Source organism: Haliotis asinina, chromosome 5 (genome assembly GCF_037392515.1).
Source record: "Haliotis asinina isolate JCU_RB_2024 chromosome 5, JCU_Hal_asi_v2, whole genome shotgun sequence".
Taxonomy (NCBI): Eukaryota; Metazoa; Mollusca; class Gastropoda; order Lepetellida; family Haliotidae; genus Haliotis; species Haliotis asinina.
This window is the reverse complement of record NC_090284.1, coordinates 34045633-34068166: the sequence shown is the minus strand read 5'-3', so window position 1 is coordinate 34068166 and position 22534 is coordinate 34045633. Positions and strand designations below refer to the sequence as shown.

Below are 22534 nucleotides of genomic sequence, written 5' to 3'. Positions count from 1 at the left end.
AGTATACTTTTAATGTTGAGCCCAAAACACATTGGAAATCCTTCAGCATGTTCAGCTGAATAGAGTGAAATAGCCTTCTTCCAAGGCTCCACAGAATGCCAAGCCTATGGATGTATAGTAATTGTATCCTGAAAGAGGCAAATCTAGAATAGTAGAAAAGCGGTCAGTATAACCATAACCACAAGGACACCAGTCTTTTAGAGGGACAATGTTTTAATTGTAAGGTGTGTCAAATGAAGTGAGAGTAATTCCATGTGCATATTTTAACCGACAGTCCATCATAATTTGACATAAACATTATTTTTATATAATTATGCTAATGCTTTTATAGTGCCATTATCCAGCTCAGCAGTCTAAGTAAACTTAGTCTCAGTGTATTTCGTTACACTCCACCTCTGAGTCTAAGAAAACCTAGTAGAAGATCTCGTCAGGTAACTTTTGAGCAACCAATGACCGTCCAATCAAACGCGAGACGGTTAAATAGATTTAACCAATCAGGCAACAGCTACTAATACTATTTAAGGATTGGAGGGACTTTCAAAATATTCGGGTCGCTGACACAGATCTCTCCACAAACAATAATCCACATGTAACAGAGTTATTTGACCTGTGGTATGTACGCTTTGGGGTTTCTGTTGACATGGTTACCATCAGCTAATATTTCCACAAGATAACATCCTTGAATATTGACAAAACACTATTTTCAGCGACTGTTTACTCACTGTTGTCCTGGTTGTACGTGCGCCATGTGCATCACTTGGAAGCAAGCATACGCTAAATAGCGTTCAGAATGTTTCGGGTTCGAAAGGTATGGGTGAATGTGCACTTTCGCGATTTGGTAAGCTGTGCTCTGATTGGTCAATCTCAAAAGTTACCTGACGCGACCTCCCATAAGGTTTTGTTAGACTCAGAAGTGGAGTGTAACGAAAAGTACTGAGGACAAGTTTACTTAGTCTGTCCAGCTCAGCTGCTCAAAGGCACTTTGTTTTTATCCTTAGTCATTGGATGTAAACATTTAACATGTGTCCTGGCTCCAGATAATTATTTTAACTCAAATAAAATTGAAGAGTAGAACACCAAATGGAAGTAAAATTAGGAGTATTTCACAGGTTGCATAGGAGACACATAACACCTGGTAGTTTTGTACAGCTTTTTTTCGTTGGCAATTGTAGTGTGTGTAAACTCTCCAAGTTTTCAGTTAAACGGCTGGTCTGGTAACTCTGGATGGAAAATTTTATAATTAAGAAAATTAATGAGAACGTATATAGTTCTCAGGAAACAGGAAACAGCTTCATGTTTTCGATTCTGTTTCAGGCAATGCTTCAGTAATTATACTCAAACTCAGATTTGTCCAAGACCAGCGGGCATGGTTTTTAAAACCAATAGTCCAGTCGCAAAACGACTGTCCCGTGCGGTTGAGCAGGCAGAAGTTTGCAACGCTGGCACTAGCTTATAACCACCTGCAACCATGGGAAATTTGACTTCCAAAAATCATTTTTGTGAGCTTTATTCCCATTCTGTTAATACAGATCATAGCTGCAATCATGTACTGAACACAGATTGAAAGTTTGTTTCAATACCCACAGCGAACACTGTTAAATAATTTAGGATAGGATGGGCAGGACTCCGTTTTTGACAGTTTTGGTTCACACATGTGAACTAAGCCTGACTTGTATTCAGAAACTTTTATGTGTATCTTTCACTCGATGACTTTTTATGGGTTACGTTAATTATCCATGCATATTTTAGGCAGATACATTGTATCTAGAGTCCAGCTTAATGAAACTTAGACATGCATGTTAAGTCACTTTCATCAAATCAAGTCACTTTGCACTTTACTCTGAGTCTTAATTCCCTCATTGAGAAGAGTACTTTAGGATTCTCTACTGGCTGCCAAACAGTTATTGCCAATGTATTTCATGATTTGTATCAGTTACCATCACAGTTCTGGTCATTTACACTTTCGGTATTCCTCCTCTCCCCTCCCCAAATAATTCTATTTCCTTGATTGAATGAACAGCCTAGTATTGTTTTAAATGCTACTAAAATATAATGAATGATAACTTCAATTTCAGCAGTCAGCATTCTTATGAAGCAGTTTCTTTCACATGCCTGTTCCCACCAATATTGACACTCCAGTTTGTTTCACATGTAACTGAGCACCTTGCTGGTTACTATTTAGAAGGGCTTGCGCACATTTTTGTATTTACTTATGTATTTCATTCCTTCAGCCTGTTCAACAAATCCAGTGAGTTAATGTGTACAATGTATTGGTGTAGTAACTGATACGTAATCATTTTAGCAAACAAAATTTGACTCTAAGAAATTTTAAACTTATAAATTTGTCTAAAACATCCTCCTAGTTACTGCATGTTTAATTAAATGCACGTCCCATTAGGCATGACATTTCAAGATGAGATTATTGTTTACCTAGACAATTGCTAGTTTCTGACAGCTGCCTGTAATTGTTTGTTGTGTGAATGTCTGACATAGAGAAGGAGGGTGTAGGGTATGGTTAAGCGGATTTGTATTATTGTGATCATATATTATAAAAAGTCATAGGGCGTAAAGGGCTACTGTGTTTCAGTCTGTAGTACTCAGTATATGCTTTCTGCAAAAATGCTCTTTGTGTGGATAAGAGGCTGTTGATTATACCAGTAGACCGTCAGATTAATCAGAATGATATGATGTGTTGCTCTGGGTTCCTAACGGATGGATGCTTCATTGTGTTTCTTAGGACTGATAATTGTTTTCTTGTACATTTTACCAAAAATCAGATGTATTAAAGGTTTTTCATCAAAGGTACTGAAAGTTTGTCTTAACTTAAGTGTTGATTTCACATTTAATACCTTGATTACATGTCAGAGTAACTTTATGTGGTTTTCATTTTGTGCATATGTGTCTGAGATGCTGCTCCATATGCCTTTTAATTTTTTTCTTAAAGAATTATCTCCAAACTTAAACACCAAGCTGTGTTTCAAAATCTCCTTTGCTTTCAACCACATGTCCTTCTACCTCAGATAATTATTTTCTTTGTAAAGATTACATAATAAATCATTTTTATCAAAAGTTCTTCGCAAATGACAAGGAAAGCAAGCATTTGCTTATGACGTGTCAAAATGTGTTTGGATGCATGTCCAAAAGCATGTCCATGAAGTATCATGTCGTGGTATCCATAGTCTAACTTTAATGTGCAGATAACCCCCTTTCATGGCTTTTGCATCCAGCTGGATATCTTAATGCTTCTCTTCTCTGGGTAAATGTTTAGTATCACCTATCCACATCATCATTTCTATAAACACTTTCTACATTGCTGTTCCATGGCAGTGAGTTCCATGAAGACTGAGCTTAAGATAAAATGTACGGATGTAACAATAGTTCAAATGGTAATTTCGTAATTTCTAGAAAATGATTGAATAACAGACTATGGACATTCTACTGTCTGTTTATCTAGACTTGACCAGCGTATCTAGATTTGCCACAGATAGAGGATAGAGTTACCATATATCCATTGGCTTAGCATTCACCAATTCAGTGAAGCTTTGGGGCAAGGTGAGTACCTGTACAACAGAGATACAAAAAGGGTTATGGTAGTGCGAAGTACAGTTTAGGGCATTCAAGAAAGGTAAAATACTTCAGATGATTTTTTAGTAATTGAAATTGAAATGTCATTACACTTAATCATTGTTTGGTTATGAATTTGAAGTTTCTCATAACTGAGTTGATTGGTCAAACATACTGACCATCAGTGTGTTTTGCTCCAGATGGTGGAAAGTTCTGTGCCAGCTGTAGATAGTTGTGTAAAATGCTCCTGTTGATAATATTCCTTTGCTTGGTGGAGTCTAATCTGTGATATTCAGTTGTGTAATATGGACTTCTGCTGAAGTTGCATCAATCACAAATTTATGTCAATATGTCACCAACTGATTTGTTTCAGTAGTCCAAGTGAGGGTAGCATCATGCACATGTTACACCAATTGTTTGACAGGTAGCTATTACTCAGGATAATGAATGTCCATCAGAAAGCACCTCTTTGAGCTTACCTGTCAAGGTTAATGAACTTTACTTCCGAGGGCTTCTCTTTGTTCTCTTGTCTGACAACCAATTCCTGAATCCTAGTACTTATATTGCTATAAATTGCGAAATGGTTGTTCAAAGCGAGGAGATGGAATCAGCTGATCGTTTTGTCGTTTTGTTCAGTTAGGCTGAATTTTGTCTATCGTCCATGGATTGGAATAGACAACTTTGACAGTGGACCATTTTCAGGATTATTACTATATAGTAACCATTTTCTGAGTTTGGAAGGGGCCACTGCCCTTGTATCAATGGTAAACATTAAAACTTTAATGGGCCATTTTATATTTTAATGTGCAGAATGGCCCATGGCCCCTGCTTTCCCAATCCCAGATCATCACTGTCATGTCACCAATGTAAAAGCATTTTAGTTATCCTGAATTACGGGTAGACATTAAATATTCAGTTTTTCTTCATTTTGAATAGCAGGAAATAGTATTATATGTTCATTTGTAAAATATAATATTTCATACACAGAAGCAAAACTACTAGTAGGATAAGAACATTTTGAAGTACACTTGTTACGAGAGTATATTTTCTGTAAATTGTATTATTGATTAAGTAACAATTATTATTGGGTCACAATGTTTAGTGTTTTGAGTGATAGTTATTATTGGTCACACTTCATGTCAGAAATGTTGAGTGCTTTTCTTCCTTTAACAGCAGGCTTTTGGGTTTTGATTAAGTTTTGACTTCCGGGAGGCTGGTCGAGAAAATTCTACGTTAATGGCGATGGTCGTATGTACTCACATACTAAAAAAACTGATGACTGTGTATATAAAGGCTGGTTATTGTGTTGATGATGGACACACAGAGATTAACTGGAGTACATGTATATCTACCTGCTTCTCCATCAATGCTTGACCTACATAACTGCTGCCTGACCATAACCACTGCTTCATGTTACATTTTGCATAACTGTTTCTCACTCTCAAACCAAGACTTTAGTGAGTTGACATTAATTTATATTTGTGACTCGTTACATTAGATTTGACTAATTTACATTGTACATGAAACCTCTGATCATTTTATCTTACTTTCTGTTTAATACAAAAATATTGAAATTTTCATACTTCTCAGTGTTATAACTTATATTTTGCTAGTTCTGAGGAAATTTCTTACACCTTTCGTCACGGCAAATTATTCACCGCAACACACTTTCCAAAGTAAATTTAAGCATTGTAAATAGCAAATAGTTTCCATTTTATGCAATATCTACATACAGCTTGCCTTCCCAATAATCAGATTTTATAATAGTCATGAAAAATCTCATACCTTATTCTGTGTACTTACCTCTTTGTTTCCTTGCATTAAAATCAAATTCAGACACAAGTAAATTAATAAAGTTGGTATCTTTTCCCGCTTTACATCAGTAGATATCTGCACTAGGTATGTTGTAATTTAACTGATATTTTAGTACAATGGTTTGTGTGTACTATTACATGACACTTTCATGACCTTTTTCAGTCATTGTTCACAAGTATTCTCTGTGAAATTTGTAAATATATAAATAAATGCATAAACATATCTTCATGGAATGATTGAACGTTATACAAATGAATGGAAATTATTTGTTAATTTTGACAAAACAAACATAGTTATCTTTAGAAGAAGTGGGCCTGTCACCTATAAAGAAAAATGGCTTTTGAATGGCCAAAATGTGTCTATTGTTAATCAATATACCTATCTTGGACTTGTGTTTTCCCATACCATGAACTTTACAAAAAGTGTTACAGATCTGAAATCTCATGCTAAGAAGGCTCTTATCAATGTTATGTCAGTTTCCCAGAACTTTAATTCTAACCCTGAAAATATTCTTTAAGTTGTTTGATGCACAAATCCAACCGATTATGCTCTATGGCTCTGAAATTTGGGGATTTCAGCGCTATGAATCTTGGGAGAAATTACACCTTTTAGCGTGTAAAAGATTTTTAAATGTAGCGCAAGCAACGCCAACTTGTTTGGTCTATGGAGAATGTGGTAGGTATCCGATATATATAAATTCACAAATCAGATGTCTAAAATATTGGCTAAAGATCCTTGGGATGGGCGAACAAAGAATCCCAAAACTAGCTGATAACATGCTTGTATTTTTAGATGATAAGGGTAAGACAACATGGGCATCCCATATTAGACACCTTTGGTTTTCTCATGGGTTTGGATTTGTGTGGTTAAATCAAACAGCTGGTAATATTAACCAATTTCTTAAGCAATTTCGAGAACAATCTGTTAGCGTGTATCACCAAGAATAGCATTCCTGTTTAAACAATAGTTCAAGATATCAACTGTACAGATCGCATAAGAGCTGAATTCAACCTAAACTGTATCTATCTGTATTGACATCAAGAAATATTTGTCAATTTTCGATTGGGCTTATTACTATTAGACTTATCAGTAAACAAGGGCAGATGACTTTCAATAGAGAGACGGTTTAACTTATGTCCATTATGTATCTCGGCCACAGAAGATGAAATTCACTTCGTTTTTGTATGCCCATATTATGTCGATTTAAGAAAAAAATATTTCCCAGATAACTACCTGTTAAAATATCTGTCAACTGCCTTTGTTTCCGTTCTATGCTCCAAAAATGAAAAAGTAATACGTCATCTTGCCCTCTATATAAAACATGCTGTTATCCTCAGAAGCAATATCTTTTCTGGACTGTAATTTCTTGCGCAAAATGTCTGTAACATGTGCTGATAATATACCTGTATTACTTGTATATGGGCCGGAGGCCATAAGTACTGTTACCAACACAAGAAAATATATATGTCATCTAATTCTATCATACACATCCTGTTGGGGTTCAGAATTATCTGTTGTGTGTCTTGTAAGAAATGAATCAATAAATTAACATATATAATGACTCATAACACTGATGGATGGACTTATTTTATCAGGGATAAATATTTTGTTTCAAGTTATGATGACTGGTACACCTGCTGCAACCAACTGATTGCTTTTATAAGAGGTGTATAGTATGTCGGTATGCATAAAAAATGTAGAGTCTAAACTTAAAAACAAAATGAATTCAGATGTGTGAGGAACCACTGATCAAAACATAATTTATGTATTTACAACTAAATGTTATATTCTACATGGAATTTCTTCAGGGATGTGTAATAATCACAGTTTAACGACAGAGACCTTCCAGGGGATACCAGTTGGTAATGGGTGATCTCAGATTTTATTACATTGATATTGGTTTTAGTATGAGAACTGTTTTAAAATTTGGATGTGGCAATAGCTCACTGATTGCTGAGCTGATAATATACAAAGCTGATAATATACAAAGCGAGTTTTCATTATTTTATAGATGCTATGACACCCAAGACTTCCACTGTCTTGTGTTCTGTTGTAGGAAATGCTGTGACAATATAACGATTTTTTTCATGGCGTTTTCCCCGATATCTCTATCATGTCAATTTGATTTGCACTTGGAAATTAAACAATGATTTTCTGGACTAAAAATCACTGCCAAACCCATGTCAGTTAAAGGTTTTTCGTCGTAAACGATTGTTTTTTCAATGAAGGTGCAGCAGGGCAATGCATATGCTGGGCTTTGTCTTTACATGTAGCAAGTTGTTGCAGTGCACATTGAGTGAGGAACCAAACTGGCAGAGAGAACAATACCAACCAATACCAATGTTTTTCAGATTTTCCTATTCAGATTGTTATTGCAAATAAAATGATGCAACTTGCTACTTTCAAGTGATGACTGATATATCAAAATTATCATGAATGTAAATGCCCTGGATTCTTCAAGAAATGCTCAGTCATGACTTTTCCTCAAGTGAAGAGAGTTTTCTTAGAATAAAACATGTTTCAATGTCCTGACAGTATCAAAGATATGTTCCATAGTGAAGTGTTACAAAGACTAAATCAGAAGTTCCTAAATCTTTTATGTTTGATTTTGAGAATATGTGATTGATTGCTTGGTTGTTTGTTCACTGTGACCAGTCTTCGATTATTTCAATTTACTTTTGTTGGTGGCATATATTTAGCCTGGTCACAATCAGCAGTCACATTTTGTAGATTTTATGACTCCTTTGAGTTGCAGTTTAGAAGCTGACGGAGGTCCAATGTTCTTTCACACAGGTGTTGATATATCGGGATGTTTCTCCTATATATTGATCCAACTTTCTCATCAGCCCCAGCCTCAACAACCTTCTCCATGCCAACGGAAGAAAACATCCACCTATCGACAGGAAAACCACAAAATGTGTGATTTACAAAAAGTAAACTGTGATTGTGGACAGAGTTGTATATGGAAAACATAGGTTCGACAGCAAATCAGCCATCTTTGATTACATCCAATCCTACCCAAATCACCACATTATGTGGACTGACATCACCATTTTGGCCAATAACCAAAAGCAACTTCACCAAACACAAACTCAACGAAACCATTCATATCTAACACCGAAAGCCCACCATCACCTGAGATCAAGTATATTACATTACATCAGCTTATGATGCACTACTCCACCAAGCCCAGTCAAATGTATAAACATCTCCAAGTTGTTAAGCCACGCATTTTCTTTAGTATATCTCTGGCTTCTATGCCTTCCCCCAATGTCTACTTACTGGCTTATTATCTCAATGTCCACCCTATTGTGTTAATTACCTTTTTATCTTGTAAGTATACATGCTTTGCCGGTGTCCAACCAGACTGTAGAAAACAGAAAGGAGGTAATTAGACGTTAATACTATGGCATTTGACGCTGCTAGCATTTAGGAAAACAAAATATGTTATACAGTACATTCTTTATTGTGGACACTTTGCATTTTGGACACATCATAGCCATTCCAAGTGAGCAAGGTAGCCAGTCTGATCAGCCTAGTTCATGATCAAAATCTCTCGTCTCTGTATCTTGTCCTTTAGACACTGAAGCCTTGTGTTTAATTCAAGTAAAAGCGCAGTAGCAGCGCTTCCTTGCTGGTGCACATCTGTAACCATATGCTTGAGCAAGGTGGGCCTCCGCAAAGGACTGCTGTCTCTTCAACACACAAACATGCTCATAAATGTTGGGATGACATGAAAAATTTCTCACTGATATTAATCAAACATTGCTGCCAACCTTCTAGATTATTGTTCTTGCGACGGCCATTATTCAGGAATTGGTTCCACAGCTCCTTCTTTCACTGATTTAGTCTATCCACCCATGTCTCTGTGACATAGTCCATAAATCTGCCTTGAGGAGCACTGGCAATGGCCTGAACCCAAACATCCTGAACTTGATCAAGAGGCACCAAAGCTAGTGAAATGGCACATCGTACAACAAGCCTTCGCAAATCATCACTCTCTTTGTACTTATGCCAAGTTTCTGAATACATCTGACCCGTGAAGGCCCCAGGGTAGAGTAGGCCTTCAGCAACCCAGGCTTGCCTTAAAAGGCGACTATGCTTATCGTAAGAGGTGACAAATGGGATCGGATGGTCAGACTCGCTGACTTGGTTGATACATGTCATCGGTTCCCAACTGCGCTGGTCGATTTACAGACCACCGCCATATAGCTGGAATGTTGGTGAGTGTGGCGTAAAACTTAACTTGCCCTCTTGATATATCTCCAAACACACTTAAGAGTAGTGAAAGTAACATCCATGTAGTTGTCGACACAATGTTGCGTGCAGCCTTCTTAAAATCCATATAAATGATGTCTGGAGATCGAAGGTTGAAGCCACGCTGTTCAGTAGAGGACGTAACGTGTACACGAGACGGTCTCCCTGTTACGTGTACAAGTGACTACCTGAGAGGGAGTCACTCATACACATGACTGCCTGAACACAGAGAGAGAAATTCTGAATGCCACACAAAAACGCGTCTAAAAGTGTTATTTATGAAAAACAGTTAAACAAAATTTGCTACAGTTATTGACTGATGGTCAAGTTATTGAATAATGTGAATAAAAACATAAAAAGAGGAAATTAAATTGTCAAAAAAAGGACAAAAATGTGCCAAATTTGACGATATTTAACAGAGATTTTCACCTGTGTGCATATTTTTCAGAAACCTATATTTAGTATTTTCTGAAAGCTCATTCTCGTAGATTCATAATATATATGCAGCTTTCGATGCACACCAAAGCACACCTGTTTGTTATTGTGTTGAAACATGTTTACTTTCTTCGAAACTGTGCAAACCGTCTCTCCTAGAAGTGACTGGGTTAGCGTGTCATTAATGGGAGGTAACTGATGCCTGACTAAATTGCTCAGTCAAAACATCCGTCTTGCGTCTTGGACTGTATGAAACGTATGAAATTCACATGGCGATATTTTTCTTGTGTTACAGCAAAGAGGATATAATAAATTAAAACAAAATCGCAGTTTTACGTTTTATGTTTGCTGCTATAGCAGCAGATTTTAGACTTTTGACGACAATTTTCACCTATGTGCACATTTCACACAAACGTGATCTTTATATTTTCTGAAAGCTAATCCATGCAGATTTACTTCGTATAAGTACTTGTTCGTGTACACAAACGCACATAGGTGTACCATCGTGTTGAAACACATCTACTTTCCACCCACCACTCGTCACAGACACAAAACGCCCTCACAATATCGTTACACGTACGAGAGACGCTTCTCAGAAGCACGAACAAAAGTAGTCATGTTTTGACAATTTTCACCTACGTGCACATTTCACACAAACATGATTTTTATATTTTCTGAAAGCTTTTTCCATGCAGATTTACCTCAGATAAGTACTTGTTCGTGTACATGAACGCACATAGGTGTACTATCGTTTTGAAACACATCTACTTTCCTCCCACTGCTCTTCACAGACACACAAACCTTCCTCACAAGATCGTCACACACACGAGAGACGCCTTTTAGGAGCACAAGCATAAACAATAGTCAGGTTTTTGACGATGATTTTCACCTATGTGCCCGTTCACACAAACATTATTTTTTTATATTTTCTGAAAGCTTATTCAATGCAGATTTACACCATATAGGTACTTGTCCATGTGCACGAATCCACATGCCTGCCATCGTGCTGAAATACTTTCCTCCTACTGGCCACAGACACACAAACCGCCCTCACAGCATTGATACACGTAAGAGAGGCAAAAGTATTCAGTTTTAACGACGATTTTCACATATGTGCAAGTTTCATAGAAACATTATCTTAACATGTTCTGAAAACATATTCAATGCAGATTTACACCATATAAGTACTTGTTCATGTACACGAATGCACATAGGTGTGCCATCGCGTTGAAACACATCTACTTTCCTCCCACTGCTCGTCAGACGCTCAAACCTTCCTCACAAGATCGTTACGAGTACAAGAGACACCTTCACAGTTTTTGACGATGATTTCCCCCCTATGACACATATCGGTGTCATCTTGTTGAAAGATACGTACTTCCTTTTCAACTGTCAGGTTTCTTTTGCGTGCAAGAGACAGAGCATATGCAAATGGGTCTTGTGAAACGTTTGCCACAGCAGCAGACCTGGAAAAAAATTACGTTCAGCGGACCAATGAGATTGCACGAAAGGCTGCGAGTGCAGGATAACGTTCACCCCAGAGGTGTTTTGGTCTGATTTTCGAGTTTGAGGACGTATTAAAATTAATAAAATGGGTGTTATGTCGTGGAAATCAGGCAGGATGTGTGGGGATATGTATAATTGAGAGGTATGTGTGCATAGTTTTGAATGTCACCGAATTCTTAGCGTCCATTTCAGCTTGAAATCGGAACAAGTCGATGTCAACATGACAATCCAATATGGCAGCTGCTGCTCCTTTACTCTATTAATATATATGACGTGAGTGTATATCTATGGTCTTTGTTTAACCTACAGTGCGATATCGAGTTCCTGTGATGTGAATTGAATTTTTGTCACAACTGAATAAACATGAATGCTGTCTTTTACCAGCTTAACAACACAAAACAAAATAGTTAGCATTTACTTACGTGTTTTTAAGTTTACCACGGACGATAAAAGCATCATAAACAGGAAACTGCACAGTGGCTGGCCGTGTCCACAAGATAGCCGTGTCAACTGTCTGCAAATATGCTGTCTCAAAACCCATTAAATGGGTATCCGATCTCCTACCTGTATATTCAGGGCTAATCAACTGCAGTCATAAACTATGCCTGACTGCATTCGGCCTCGTCTTCATTCTGGCTTAATCACAGCTGGAAAGCAGTGTGTGTGTGTGTGATACAATCAATAATCTTTCTGAAATTTATTTATGTTTCATTCTGTCAGAAGACAAATACAATTCAAAGAATTTTAAACATGCACCTGTGTCCGAGAATATATAACCATTTCCATAGTTATACTAAATAGATATAAAACATTCAGTGAAAGGTTACGTGATAATGACAAATAATGCAAAGCTCCCTGGTATAAGCATATTCCTTCACTCTGCAGATGATGGCTGAAAAAAGCTGTCCAACCCAACATGCTGGACTGGGTCTGGGGCTGATTGTCTTCCCCTGTCCATGTTGTCATCCAGGAAGGAAAACCCTTTCTATTTCACGCAAATACATAGAATATATTTTCTGTGTTGTCCTTTTAATGTATTGTTCTTATTGATGAATACTGTTTAAACCATCTACCTAAGTAAAAGAGAGGAAAGCCGATGATAGTGTTGACAACGACGCACAGCACCTTCAAGTACTCTTCGAAGATAATCAGTACAAGAATAACTCCTTCATACCAAAACATAACACTTTGAAAAACACTATAACATTATGCAATAAAAAAGTTTATAAGTCATCGATCAGTTATGCTATAGACAATATTTTGGGTTTGTAATCATCTGGAACAATTTTACTGAAGTCTTCCTCATGAATATGTCATCTTATCATGTGAGAGATCGTTATCACGTGATCAGTTCAATCGGAATGAAGTAAGAAAACGCTATTTTGCCCACCTCCATGTGACTTGAATATTTGTCACCACTAAATAAACATTTCAATGGCCTTTCACAGCTTATCAAACACAAACAGGAAACGGAAAAACTAGCATTTAATTGTATGTTTTCAAGTTATCATAAAATATACCTCGGATGACAAATTCACCGTAAATAGGAAATTACCCAATCGCCCCATGTGTCCACTAGACAGTCGTGTAAACTGTCTGCAAACTCATTAGATATACACACCCTGAAGTAACGTTCTGTATTGCATCACACCTGTTGCAGGTCTCCACCTATATATTCAGTGATACCCAACTACAGTCATTAACTATGCCCGGCCGCGTTCGGCCTAGTCAGTCTTCCCTCCAGTGTCATGCGTGTGATACAATAAACTGAAAGTTAATTGTGTTGCATTCGGCCAAAAAGATGAGCCAAGACAAACACAATTGGCCGCACTGATGTATTTGAAATATGTGCCTTGTTAGTGTTCCCCCTTGGGTTCAGAAAGGGCAAGGTAAATTCATGGAAAAGAGCACTTCATAACCTCAAAGGGCATGCTGGTGAGGATTATTTGAAAAAAAACAAAATGTATAAAAAGTCAAATTGTCTTATAATTTCAATTCTAAAGTTCGTTTTTACTCTTCTCAGTTTGTATTTTAAGATTAAAATTTGAAAAAACACATTTCAAATCTGGAAAATACAAACTTGTCATAGTAAACGACAGCGATTGAGCGATTGAGGCGAGGGGGAAAATAAAAAGGGCAGGACACAAAATAAAAAGGGCAGCGCACAGCGCCCTCCTAAATGTGCCCAGGGGGAACACTACCTGTTTCATAACCATAGCTGTACTACATACATCTAAAACATTTAGTGAAAGGTTCATACATTTTCATTTTTATAACAAATAATACAATCCTCCTTGGAATATGCATGTTCTTCCATTCTGCTGACTCCAGGCGGAAACGGGCATTTGGCTGTTCCCAATCCAATGCAGCACGTAAGTCTGTACACGGGGTTGGTTGTCTTCCACTGTCCATACTGTCTTCGTCTTCAAGGAAAGAAAACCTTTTCTTTTTCAAGCATATACATAGAATTATTATATGTAAACAAAAAAGTCCAAATTTTTACCTTAAGTGGATCTGGTAATGTGTGTTGTTAGTTTTGTTGTAGAAAAGGCATGTATGCATATATGCACATATGTATTTCATCTAACTGAAGTTACCTGTATGGGTACAGGGTAAGTGAAACAACTCATACTTACCTTAATATACTGATCACACTGAAAGGGCTGGTGGAGTGGTGTCTTTCCGGGATGAGGGATGTTAAGCAAATAGCTGATATGATACGCAATTTTTCAGAAAATGATGATTTGTAGAGTTACATAAGCTTACTGATGTAATACATAATGTATCCGCCAGGTCATTTGGAGTTTGATCAAAAGAAGGGGCGAAAGACATGACAACTTGCAGGGGGCGTTAGGGTTGCTTATTTAAATTTGTATTTTCGTACTTTTTTCATTTAGAAATTTGTCACAAAGTGTGATTTCTTTTGCTTAAATGCCTTTATCAAATCATGTCATTTTCTGAAGGCATAAATTAGGTTCAACTTACTTATATGCATATTCATCATCAACAAGTCATCATTCGCAAGCTGGACCGTACAGAGAAACACCATCCTCAATTTGCAATAAGCAAACACATGATCAGTGAGTCGTTTGAGCAGCTCTCCAGAACCCTTATAACAGTTAGCGTATTATTAGTTTGTTTTCTTCCCAACGTCTGTCATTTTACACAATGTTGTAGAAAAGTGTTACATAAGCATCCCAATGCACATCTATTTACGATGGTCTTCAAAGAAACATCCATTTCTCTTTTAAGAGGTTCAGAAACGTTTGCATTTGGTTTGGTTCCAATGGTGAACACTAGCTAGGACTACAAGTCTGTTTGCTGTAATCGTCTTGGCAATGAAGTATTGCAGATTTATACCCGTGGAGAATTTCAGAATGATATGCATAGAGGGGTTCACGCTTCATTTAGCGCTTCAGTTAGTACCGGAGCGCACCGTCTCGTGAACAAGTGACGATAGGCCATCTCATGTTCACGTTACGTCTCTGACTGTTCAGTAGGTGGAATTCTTGGGCATATGTTACCTCTTTTTTGTCGGGCAGAAGGAAGCACACGAGTGGATAAATGTAGCCTTGAACCTCAGTATGGAATGAGTACAGCTGGTGAAACACAGGGGGGACAGAGTAGAGAGTTCCATCAACATAGATAACATATGTGTCGCATAGGAGCTCAAGATTGGTAGTAGTGGTGAAGACAAATTTGCGACCGTAGTCTCCACCATCAGTGATGAGGAGCGCTTCACTGTCTTCAGTCTAGCACCACTCTCCCTTAAGTTGGATGGTGACTTTTGGGTAGATTGGGAATGGTTTTGTGCCTCGCTCGGTACATTGATGTTCTGACACTGTCAGTCTTGCAGGGATCCTGCATTTTGTTGGATGTTGATCAGTTCATCGAAGATCCCATTGATGGTTGCTTTTGTTTTGGACCGGTGAATGAGTATAGACTTGAATTGGTTGAAGTGAAGCAGGAAGACGTGAGGCATGGGTGTGAAGATGGTTTCAGAAACTGGATATGTCATCTCTAGTCTGAAGGGTAGCCTTGCACGTTTTCTCCATTTAACACCAGTGTTACATCATTCTTTTCCTTGTTCTTCTTGTACAGTCGAACCCCATTGTCTCGAACCCGGTTGAGACGAATTCTCGGATGTGTCGAACTGACATCTCGGTCCCTGCCGATTTCCTTATATTTATCATTATTTTTACCCTGATGTATCGAACTAGATGTGTCGAATTCCCGGTTGTGTCAAACTCATTTTAGGGTCCCCAAAGGCTCTAACAAATTTACCCTTTTGTCTCGAACTGTCAAAGCTGGTTGTTGCAACTGAAAACTTCAGTCGCGCAACCGGAAGTCATCCTCATAAACGTGCTACCTAAAGATCAAAAGTAACGATTAACGGACTCAACAATCAAGTGACACGTTTAACTATGTATCTATACACACATTGTCAGCACACTTACCAACTGAACTTTACTCAAACAATTAACCATAATTAAGTTGTTACCAGTGACGCGTTGATCACGGACCGACAGGATATCTCTAAACAAACAATGGCACATGTTGTTGTCATGTGACAGTCTATGTTAGCGGTCATGTGATTTCCTTGAAAATACAAAATGAGAAGTGAGGAAAACGGAGTTGGATTATCTAAATTGATGTTTTGTTTCTGGTTTAGTATTTAAGGTGTAGGATCAATTTTTTTAACCAGTATGGTTAGCAACATGGCAGAGCAATTCAGCGAAGGACCCGATCAGCCCGGGGGGGATAACTGGATCTTTTGGACACTTTTTCCAACCAGCTTGGTACATTAAGAAACTTTTTGAGCAATTCTGCTGTGATGCCATGCCTGAACGCCAAACAGACTGTAATTTCGGATTTTTTTAAGAGATAAATTCCCCACATGTACACGTATGTACATTCCGATTCCGTTTGTATGAACTATGCAACTTTTTATATACTGACTGAAAATGAATTAGTGCTGTCAACTAAATGGGTGAGTTTGTTAAATTATTCTTGTTCTTATCTTTTTGTATGCATATTTATTTGCCATGACGAATAAAGTGATTGAATTGATTTACATTTGTATATGTTTTAATTTAAAGATCAATACTGCCATAAACGTTTATTGGAAAGATATATTGTTCGTATCCTACTGCAAAATAACGATGTGTTAAGCACCGTGGTCGTGTTGGTTCTTGGTCTTTTCAATGCTGACGGATGTGTCGAACACTCGGATAAGTCGAACTTTCCTCTTGGACCCGACGAGTTCGACACAACGGGGTTTGACTGTACTTGTAACCTCCATGATGTAAATTTCTGTGACCTGATATTATTTGTCTGAAAAGGTTTTCTTATATGTTTGTGGGGTTTTGTCTCTAACTCATCACAAACATATCCTCTGTCCCCTGGTGTACGGACACTAACTGGCTTTTCATATGGAAAAGAAATACACAGATTTTGGGTTCATTTCTCAATGTTGAAACAATGAAATGTCTGTAGCCCATGTAGTTTGCAGCAAATAGCATCATTTATTGTGTACATGAAGCTGAAGATGATTTCCAAGATGTTTGAAAAATATCAAAATGAAGTGACTTCTACTCAGTTTATGAATATATTGTAGATATCCCTAGATTTGAAGAGAGGTTGTCATGGTTAATGTTGTAACAAAATGCTTTTTTGGGGGTCCAGTCAATCTTGCTTCATCAAATTCTGTGATTAGGCTGCAAAATACTCAAACACAATCCATATTTGTTCTGGCCATTGCCATAGCCAAGAAGGTCAGTTGTCAAAATGAAAGCTGAAAATAAATAACATCCAGTCGAGTCAAGATGGTACAACTGCAGAACAACTACCTGTATATGTGACCTTACCCTACTGTAAGAAATCAAAGGACTTTTATTTCAAGCTTAGGGGAAAAAAACCATCAGTATCCTTTACTGTGGCCAGGCAGAACAGTTCAACACCAGATAAACAAATTGCAGTGAGATCTAGGTCATGGGGTAACTCGGTCTCTTGTGTATTTGTAATTCTGAAATTAAATATTCAATCTTCAGAGGAGATGTCGCATATGTGGTATACATCATATGTGTGTTAACTTCTCAAACAGGCTAATATTGTTGAACAACAAAGATGCTCTTATCTTTGTATATGGAACTTGCAGTTTTGATTAAAGTCGTTTGTAGTGACTACTGAGGTGTAGATAGGCCATAGATTATGATTTAATAATTGTTAAGGAGGTCCTTGTAACTCGTTTTTATTGATTTTCTTCAGTAGTTAGTTGTATGAGGAAAATGGAAGTCAAACACTGGGCCACAGGCAGCAGTGAAAGTTGAGCACGAAAACACACAATTAAATGTGATGCTTGCTTAACTTATGCATGGCTGTATATATGTAATGTTTGGTTCACTGATGCAGTGACAGCAGTCAGTTAGAGCATGTTATGGGTGCTAAGGAACCACATAAACAGGCTGTTAACAGAAAGCTCAAAGGGAGAACACTGATGAAAACAAAATTCATTCAAAAAGTCACCTTCCATGATAAAAAGTTAACAATAAGTTCGTAAAGTCGCAAGTAACACAAAAAACATACATGTACTCATATTTCCACCTATTATGGAAACACTTGACAGGTAATACGCAGAGGGGGTATCATGTCTGTAGCTGATGGCTTTCTCTAATGTTTTACCTCACAATATAATGGTGTTCATGGATTGTGAAGTAATAAAAGATGTTCCTGAAGTCATTTCTGAAATGCATGTTAGACTGTATTAGTGCGATCCAGTTTTACATCTAGCAAGACAAACTTTCAGATAAGATGAAGAAGAAGAAGAATCAATCAGGCATAGCTTGATGTCAAAATAATTTAAACAATAGACCATATGATTTACCAGGAATATTACTTGCCAAAAAATGTGATACAGTTCCAACCAGTACACCACCCTTATAAAAAATAAATGACCAGTTCCTAATGAAATAGTTCTTTTGAAATGCAATTGCAGTTTCTCTTGTGTCAAATGGGTGACTGCAGGGACTCTTCGATTATTATTAAAAAATGCTGGCTGCTTGTCTGCTACAAAAATGACTGTTGCAAGGAATTATTTTCTTGAACAGAAATAGCATGCTTGTTCTCATCAGTGCCATATCAGCCTCCGTACATGATCCCAGCCTGGTTGAGCAGCGATAAGAGACTGTTCATAATTTATGGCTAGGGGGTGATGATGAGTTTTATAGAGATGTATGTTCAATGTGAATGACCCCTTGATAATATAGTCAGCGACTCTCTTGTACATGTGTACAAAATCGTTTGGCCCTCCAGTCAACTAAACTAACATCACCCCAAAGCTGAAAGTTATGAATGGTCCTTTATATAAGCAACAGAGATAAGTTATTCCCAGAAAACTGTTGACTTATAAAATAATAGCCAGGGCAATGTATTGTTTCCTAGGTTTTGCTTGTGTTTAAGAAATACAGTTCGTTCTACCACCATGTATAGTGTAATAAAGCACACTTTCGCCCTGAACTGTTATAGTTAAAGCACAAGGATGCAAGTTAACTATAATAGTTCAGGGCAAAAGTGTGCTTTATTACACTATACATGGTGGTAGAACGAACTGTATTTCTTTTCTAAGATGTCGTATTCAATAACTTCTAAGCCTAATTTCAATTAATCTATGGCAGAAAACAAACGAAGGTGTCTGTGACCTAAATTAAGAATCCACGCACAGGGCTAACTGACGCGCTGTTCTTTAACGTGTCAGCTCCCTACGTTAAGACAAAGGTTACTAGAAAAACAAATGATGAACAGTTTAGTGATGGCTTATGTTTGGGTTAAATATCTTCTCTGGATCATTTTAATTACATCCGTGATTCTCTTAAACTATACAAGGCAATATGACCGCCTCATTTCTACTACCAACGAAAGTTTAGATCAGTACATTCAGAGGAAGCTGACTAGTCAAGCGACATTCCACGATTGCAATGTGGGAATGTAAACATTGTCAACATTACCGTGGCTCTGTAAGATTGTGAGTTGAACTATGAGGTATTTCATCTGTCAGAAAACATAAACGTAAGGTTTCCACAGTGATGTTGGCTGTGTGGTGCAAGTGCAAACCAAGAAACGGGATGCGACGAAACAGTTTACTGTGGAAGGCTATATGAGGCGATGGCAGCTGACATCCATCGTGCCATCGGTTGCATTGTGACGTAATGCAAAAAAGTTCGATTATGAGAGGGCAGAATGGAATGGCGCAGTGACGTCAACACATTGTGACATAATGCAAAAAGTGCACATTATCGTCTGATAAAGTATTGTCGGTGCCTTTGATCTTTCATTGAAGGTCCCGGGGTAGAATAGGCCTTCAGCAACCCATGCTTGCCATAAAAAGGCGACTGTGCTTGATGTAAGAGGTGACTAATGGGATCGGGTGGTCAGATTCGCTGACTTGGTTGACACATGTCATCGGTTGCCAATTGTGCAGATCGATGCTCACGTTGTTGATCACTGGATTGTCTGGTCCAGGCTTGATTATTTCCAGACCACTGCCATATGGCTGGAATATTGCTGAGTGTAGCATAAGACTAAACTCACTCACTAATGAAGGTCCTTTGAGGTGTATACAATAGGTGCAGCGACAATCACATAGGTTTTAAAATTAACAATCTATTGGATATATTTCATTTATTCCTAACATGCTCTCTTTAAATCTTTATTGGGGGTGGTGACATCTTTGCAAAATGCAAACCAATCAACTGAAAAAGAAAAGAAAACAGACATAAGTTTTATTGTGAACAAGTGAATACACACGTATCTGAAATGTCATCATCCACATTGAGAAACTGATCTTTCATACCTAATATGTGGTGTCAAATAGTACATCCAAATCATGGAGACAGTGATCTTCTTTAGGGGTGAAAGAATATGATTGCCTGACTCCAGAGTACAGCAAGTCTTCACTGTCAAACAGGTAAAAAAATGCATTTTGACCTGTCCTGTGGCAAGTAACATTTACAAATTATCTGAACATAACCCTTAAAGGGGCACTGATGCAGTGCGAATAATGTTTCTTACCAACGGTCTAATTACAGAACGAAGCAGCAAATTGGTCAGCACCCGCTCCCTCGAAAGTGACAGACATGGTGACTGGGCTCCTGTCCACATTAGCAGAATTTCTTCACCCTAAAAAGTGAGGAGGCCGGATGCCCATCATATGCCGTAATTTAAAAATATCCATGGTATACCTTGTCTGATTGTAACAAAATATCTCAGCAGTGTATTTTTTTTTCTCTCATGCCTGGATGGTATAGTGACTGATCCAATTTGATCTTATTTCTGTGTTTTTACCTTGGCATTTAATCATGGCCTGTGAAAATATGATGTCTGCATAAACGTAGCAAGCCATTTGTCTCATATAAGTCTGAAAGATTGCAAAGCTTTATATTTAGATAGTTTTGAGAGTTGGCCCATCTGTCAATGCAAACATCATAGTAAAATATGTAAATTTTGGTAGCTACGACCCTTGTTTATTATCTATGATTAAAAAAACCCACACAGTTGATTTATCTGAATTCCTAAAATAATAACGACTTTGCCATTGGTAAAGAAATCTAAAAATTTTCTTACGTAAAAAAACTGATTATACCCATTTACCCAAGTACACAGCAAATACCTATGTGTATTTGTTATGTAACAATGAAGTTCGTTGATATCCTCATAATCGTTTCAGCCCATAAGTGTTTTGATGTACATTGTATTTGTCTGGTAAAATAATAGTTTTAGATATTATACTTATCTTTTTTCACTGTGTTAAAATTCACCCCTGTATCAAATTGGTTATATGCTTTAACCAGCTTGCAGGGAAACGTGTACAGCTGATCGCTGTGTCTGGCTGCAGATAAGAGACAAATACACACACAGTGTTAATCCCTGAGTTATATAATGCAGTGCCAAGCAAAAACAAATTAGAACTTGAACTTGTCCAGTGGTATTTAAGTTTAATTGCAAATCTACTGTCTTTACTGACAAGGTCGTCTTTTCTTTTTCTTTCACTCAAAGCGATATGTGATGTTATTTTCTTACCCCCTGAAAAAAACGTTTCACCAAAGTGGAACCTGTAGATATGATAACCCCCTTCTACATTCCAAACTGAGGAGACCAGATATAGGAATTTCCCTATGATGTTGCTGTTGCTGTTGCTGTTGGAAAGCTAAGAGAGACATATTTCAAAAGTGTTGAACCAACGGCCATTTAAGTGACATGAATGGTTAAACATTGTTATGTCGGCATCAACATTACAGAAATACCTATCTGTAGTTAATATGTGATCCCTCTGCTTGGTATCAGGCCCAAATGGTAACAGCTGCCCCTTAATCCCAGCTTCATGGATACAACACTGAGATACCAGTTAATTTGAGTGACCATGGTGTTATTTTCAAAGTTGCGTTTTAGCCACTTTTCAAACTCTTGTTAACTTGATTTCTCATGCACTGTTGTACCCAATATCTCGATATATGGTGACAGCCTACATTGAGGGGTTATTGTGACACAGGTCAATATTGGTCACCTTGACCTTATTTTCAAAGTCACGGCAATACCACTTTTCAAACTTACATACATGCTGTGTCTCATAGAACCTTGCACCCAACTTTAGCTTCCGAGCAAAAGGAATATTTCTTACAAATTTTATGTCAGGAATTACCATAATGAGTATCAGGGTCGGATACCTGTGCAGTGTTCACGAAATAGTTTGTTGCACTGCAGGACATGGGTCCTGTGACTTTCAGAAATCTGTCTGATCCATTGAAAATTCACAGGACCCAAATTGAAAACAAAACAACAGTATCTGGGTGACATACATGTTGAATATTCAAAACAAACTAAATACCTTCGATAACAATGCACTTTAGTACAAATTATATTTTCATTATACTGTTTCATTAATCATCTGTCCACTCTGTGACAT

The 22534-nt window shown here is 37.5% G+C and overlaps 1 protein-coding gene across 1 annotated transcript in view; it reads left to right on the top strand.

The window, feature by feature from the left end:
• The window catches only part of LOC137284460 (uncharacterized), a 78432-nt gene that overhangs the window by 8546 nt on the left and 47352 nt on the right, over positions 1-22534 (top strand). The gene's annotated exons all lie outside the window — the stretch shown is intronic.